This window comes from Leptopilina boulardi, unplaced genomic scaffold, assembly GCF_019393585.1.
Source record: "Leptopilina boulardi isolate dan_hultmark-lab unplaced genomic scaffold, ZJU_Lbou_2.1 LbouV2_325, whole genome shotgun sequence".
Classification (NCBI taxonomy): Eukaryota; Metazoa; Arthropoda; class Insecta; order Hymenoptera; family Figitidae; genus Leptopilina; species Leptopilina boulardi.
The window spans coordinates 735,711-742,143 of record NW_026137891.1 but is presented as its reverse complement, the minus strand read 5'-3'; the positions used below and the strand labels follow the sequence as shown (position 1 = coordinate 742,143).

General features: G+C 30.4%; 1 non-coding gene across 1 annotated transcript; it reads right to left on the bottom strand.

The window, feature by feature from the left end:
• Positions 1–751: 751 nt before the first annotated feature.
• Positions 752–858, bottom strand: LOC127284827 (U6 spliceosomal RNA). Its single transcript, XR_007843533.1, has one exon. It is a non-coding gene; the product is annotated as a U6 spliceosomal RNA (small nuclear RNA).
• Between the last annotated feature and the right edge of the window lie 5,575 nt (positions 859–6,433).

Below are 6,433 nucleotides of genomic sequence, written 5' to 3'. Positions count from 1 at the left end.
TAATTCATGTGGTTGAAATATAATAAAAAATTTTAAAAACTAAAGAAAATCTATTTTCCCAAAAACTGCGGAAAACTAGGAATGTCCTAACCTCTAAGTACCAAACCATATAGCATAACAAAATGATTTTGAAAATAAGAATTTAATGGATAATTAAAAACTTACCGGCACTCCTGGTCCATGAAGAGCATTTGAATCAACGAATGGAAGCAGCGCAAAAGAGTCACAGAGCATCTTGGAAACCTCAGCTTCATTCTGGAAACAAAAATAAATTAATTAAGGTTTTGTACTTTTTGTCCGGATACCAAAAGAAATATATACTTAAGAAACTTTCTTTGCATTTTCTATATTGGGATGTCATGCATTACGGGAAATATGAGAGCAAGTTTTTATCAATTTTAACTTAACAAAATGTTTGGTCATGATTCTTTGTATAATATATGTTGGGCGACGTTGAAAGAGGATACATTATGAAAAATAAGCAGAAAACTTGATTTTTATTTTCTGCTCGCGTCCGCATAAAATAATGTGAAAGCCAAATGCATTATCAGAAGTTTATACGTTCGTTGTCCCGGGACATTATACTCTTTTTCAAAAAAAAAAAAGAATATATACACTGAGAAAAAGAATTAAATCAAGAAAACTCATGTACTAGTCCGTAATTAATTTAATTTGAAGAAAATATACTAAACTTTATACATACAAAATTTTTTTTGTTTAAATTATTATTATCTATAAATAAAAATGACAAAAAAATGTGGAACGCTTCACGATTTTGCGTGTCATCCTTGCGCAGGGGCCATGCTAATCTTCTCTGTATCGTTCCAATTTTAGTATATGTACTGCCGAAGCAAGTACGAAAGGTAGGGACAAATCTTTCCTTATATACTAAACATCGATTTCCTAACACCACTTGTGAGAGACATTTTACATTAAGCAACGACACGTAGCCTCCTAGCGGTGTTTAACGTAACTAAATGTAATGAGAAATTCCTACTCGGTCGATAAAACCAAACCTTGGAATTAAAAAGTAATTTATTTAAAATATAATTTATTTGATATATTGCAGGTTTTACTATCACTGCGTGTTAAAAATGGGAATAAATTAATACGTAAACGTCAGTCCACTTGAGACACAGACGCGAGCAAACGAATTAGTGGTTCGAAAAAGAAAAAGACTATATAGCAATGACGCAAAGTGGTGCAAGAGATGGTGACCATGAAAAAATAAATTTAAATTTTTCTAAAATTAATACTAATGCAATTTTAAAACAAATTAGATATTGATTTAATATTTATTTAACGCATTAATCGTCGGTTTAGAACAAAACTTTAATTTAATATTCTATATTGTTATCTATATTTATATGATTGGTTATAAAGGATTTGTTTAAAAAAAACGAAAAACAATCAACAGTACTAAGTAATTGCTATGTACAAAGCACATACGAGAACGCGAAAAGATTGTTTAATTTTAAATCTCCTCTTATCTTTCTACTTCCGCCGGAAAATTAAAATTTTCTTCTTCTACACCGAGAATAAATGAGACAAAGAAAAATAAATTAACATATATTTTGTTGGTTATCCAAAATGTTTTTGAAACATTTTAAACTTACAAACACCTATTAAGAAACAACAACCCATCAAAAAACTGTAAAAAAGCTTACATCAAAAATTCAGAATGATTTATTTTCATTCAGTACAAAAATACTGATTCTGATAGCTAATATTCTTAAATTAAGAATAATTTTTTTTTCCAGCGAATTTCTTCTGCTCTGAAAACGCCTCATAAATCCCTCTCTTAAAATAAACCAAACCCGGACAATTTGAACCTCCCATCGTTGTAGTAAAATTCATTGCTTTTTTAAAAGGTTTGCTTTATAAAAAAAAAGTCAAACCATTGCAATAAAAGCGATACTATACAGGTATGCTCTTCGCATATATTTTTGTGAGTGTGGACCCTTTAAGTGTTTTAGTTCTCGTTCTTCTTTTTCGCATGTAAAGGGCAATCGACTCTTTTGCACTGCTTTAGATTCGCCATAGTGTGGTTCGGCGCCACTGAAAACTACGCATATTGTACGCAGAATTTTATTGTATGCATCGCGTAGTAAGCGGCTGGCCTTGAGCGTAAGAAATCTTTTTACGAGAGGGTTTGTGACCTCCACAAACCTCACACAATGGTCCTACACAAATATTATCAACGACGTTATACCTATATAATCGCAATATGTATGTATTTGAAAATTTTGATTCTGCTTGGATTTTCATCCTGATTTTGATTTTAATTCTGATTTTGAATCTGGTTTTAATTCTGATTTTGATTATGATTCTGAATTTGAGTTAAAAGTTTCTGAAATCCTAATCAAAATTGTACAAACTGATAATTCTGATTCTTAAAAGCCGAATCGAAATTGTTTCAGATTTTGCCAATATAAACAATACAAAAACGAAGCATTATAAAAGTAATACTTTATATTTATCATTAATTTTATCACTCTGGCGAACCTATGACTGTTGGCAATCTATCATCTATCCATCCAGACAGACTATAAAGTAATTTATATTTTCAGAGAGATATCGCTTGAATACATTTAATATGACGACATATGATCTTGAATTTCATGTGGCGACCTTACTGACCGCAATTGCCTGGGACATTAATAAATTTGCTACACGCTTGCAAACTGAACAAAAACCGAGATAGATATAGATAGTATGACCATTGAGGGGATATATGTTGAAACGCGTGGGAAATAACATCACTTTTACTGAAAAAATCTCGCACCCTAAATTTGCTCTTCTGACAGTGAACTCGTGCTTATTTATATTTATAGGTATATGCCCATGTCGGGGGTTCAAACCCCTCGAAAAATGAAGATCGTTTTGTGTCCAGTTATACTCGATTTCTCCCTCTCTCTCTCTCTCTCTCTCTCTCTCTCTGTATATATATACATCGAACAAATCCGCTCATCCGGAAATCTTGATCTACTGCTTTTCACCAATAATCGAACATATTGTTCTCCTATTGAATTTATCCGTTGCGACTCGTGTCCAGTCTATATACTTAATTTAAACGTTTCTGTTAAATTGTCGCGTGCACATGGACGATTCATTTAAAACTTTTGCAAAGCAGAGTTGTCAACCGTCCCAAAAAGAGGGGACAACTGAAGTGCGAGATTATTTTTGATATTTATATATTTTTTTAGGACAAGCACGAGCCCGCTGAAATAATTTTAATCACTTCTGCAATCGCATATGTCGCAAAAGACATACATATATATTTAATAGCTTGACATATTTTTTTTTTGTTCTCAAATATTTATGGTTTTTATTTAGTGTTTACATGTAACGTATTTTTTTTGGTTTAAAGTACGTTAAAATTTTTGGGAGAAAAATAGAGGTATCTGTAAAAGTATGTGAGAATGTTTATGCGGAATTCGTTTATGGAAAATTATATATAAAAAAATAAATATTATTGTGGAATTAAATAATAAATCATTATTCTATTATCTATTTCCAGGTATATAATATTATTAACAAATAAAACTGTAACTGAAACTGTCTAGTTTTTATTTTATTTTATTGAGCACAATGATCGTCTCCGTACTCGAGTTCTCTATACCCGATAACATAATCTCAAACGTATGCGTTACTACTTTTGATATCAACTCTGCGTAAACCCCAACGATTCATTTCCCGCCAAATTGAGTGTACACAATATAATAAACTAGCTAAAAATGTCGAGAAAAATATTATGACAATTTGTTCAAAGTTTTATTGAGAACAAACGACACTAGAAATAGAATTTTTTTTCAAAATTTCAATAATAAATCCAACAAGAGATTTTTAAATTTAAAAAAATGAGATTGGAAAATTTGGACATACGAAGAATAGAAAAATTTTCAATTTAAAATATGCTCTAGATTTAACAGACATCAACAAGATGATCATAGTATGAAAATATACGTGTAACTTAAAAATTTTATTGTCGCAGAGATAAATTCCTTCCCTCTACATATAAAGAATAAGAAAGCTTTATAAAAATAATATTGACGACCTCCCAGGCCTGTAATACTTTTATGTAAGCATCAGGGGTCACATGTTTTATCGAAAGTTTGAAAAGAATATAAAGAATAAGAAGCTACTTTTGCAATAAAATTGTCTGACACCTTGACATTTATTTCTCGTGAAAGAAAATCATGAAAAGAAGTGTGAAAAAAAACCTCGATTCCTATTTCCTATAATTTATCGATTTAAAATCTTTAGAATCTATATCGATATTATACAGAAAAGTGGAAGCTTCCTTAAACAGACAACAAATTTTTACGATTTAAATGAATATCTTTCTTTTGTGTCTTTTTTTCCTTAATAATTGCTCTCTCTTTCTTCCGAGAGTTATATATATCATCACATGGTTGAAAAATTACTTTCACAGAAGTAATTTTGATCGGCGGCTTCGTGAGCTTCCTTATTTCAGATTGGAACGTCAAATTAATTAATTTTGACGAAAGCCAACTACAACAATGTATCATTCTGATAAAACAAAAAACTAGTTCTACCTTTCCATCAACATGGTCATCCATGCAACTGCTTTTTTATCAAAATACACCTGGCGATGACCATAAAAACAATAAGATTTCAAATAACCAAAAACGATATACATATTATAACGAGAAACAATTATTTTTTCTGAGACCGCAATTTATTAATTCGGAATAACTAAATTCTGAATTAGAATTATTTATCGGATCTTTATGAATTTGAACTAAAACTAAATTAACAAGAAGTTCCTTAACCGCAGATGGCTGAAGCCGTCAAAGTCTCGTGTATAATGTAACGATATCATAAAAAGAAATTTAGAGCCTCGGATATAATTTTTCACAGTGCATAAGTTATTGCATATAAGTTGTAAAAAGAAAAAAAAAAGTTTGTAACCTATAGTTCTTCTTTCTAGGAAAAGTCGTTAACTCAGATCTTTCTATTCCTGTGACTGATCAAAGACCTCATAAAAAAAAAGTTGGGACCATCCTCCTTACATTCTACAATTACCAAGTTTTTCCTGATATTGATCCTGTGGTCATAAAAAATACCTTCGTCGGTTTTTAGGAGGAGGAACTCAATAGGACAACTGGTCTTACATTCTACCTGCGGTGTTAGTAAAGAAAATACCTTTTACAAACTCTTGTTTATCCGGACAAGAAAAAAAGTCGCAAGTCAAAAGTTTTAAAGAAAAATTCAATGTTTGTCAAGAATTGACTTTTCAATATTAACCGAATTACACGATAGTAAAAATCATTGTTACTTTTTTTTATTATTTAGTTATAACAAAAATAATTATGTTTATATTTTTGTTTATTAGTTCAAACTTTGTAGTTTTCGAAATATAGAATTAAAAATATTTGTTAGAATAAGAAAAAACGTACAGAAACAATTGTGTATTTTATGTTTTTTCGAGTGTCAACAAAACGGTTTGAAATAGAGGGAAACTCTAAGTGTCTGCGAAGAAATCAGTTAGGTGGTTTGAGGTTTAAAAAAAACCATAATTGCAAAATGGTGACTTTGCTCAGAGGATCGCCTTCCATCACGTGCAAGAGAGGAACGCCTCTACTAAAGACAATGTTCTTTGCGACATAAATACAAGCCGCTGGAACTCCGACAAAAAAATTAATACTCAACCGACAAATCCTGACAAAATAAACTCCCCCCCCCTCTCTCTCTCTCTCTCTGTACTCATTATAGGGAATTTATTTTACCTCATTCAATTAGAAACAAATAAAAAAATTTTCCTTACACGGAAAAAAAATAGTTCGTAAAACTTTCGTAAACTAGTTGTTCATTTTTGGACGGGCCCAAAGTTTGGAAATCTTTCATTAACTTTATCCAAGATTTCACAAACGTTCATCACTCTCTTCATGACAATCAATTTCTGCGCACGTGCACAAAAAAAAGTTAGTGGAATCTTGAAAAAAATAATGAAAGATTTCTAAACTTTGGACCCGTCCAAAAGTGAAAAACTAGTTTATGAAAGTTTTGCGAATTATTTTTTCCCGTGTAGGTTTCAATAATATTGTTTAAATATTAAAAAATATTGAAATCACTTTTGAAATTATATATTACAGATTGAAATCGCGAGACAAAGAAAGGGATTCTAAGATAATAATTTTTAATTTTATGAAACACATCTTTATTTCTTTATGCTTTATCTTTAAAGATAAAATGAGTCATTATATATAGATTTCATAAAGAATTTTCCTGACCAACTTAACTCATATATTTAGAGTCATAAAATAAAGTTTTAGCAATTCTAGATAAATTGTTTCACATTATTTATAGCGCAGAGCACACTTTCAAGAGAAGAAGACAAATAGATAAGCTGTTCCAATTACAAAAGATTAGAGGTATTAGTCTTTTATTAATTAAACCTCTATAGAAA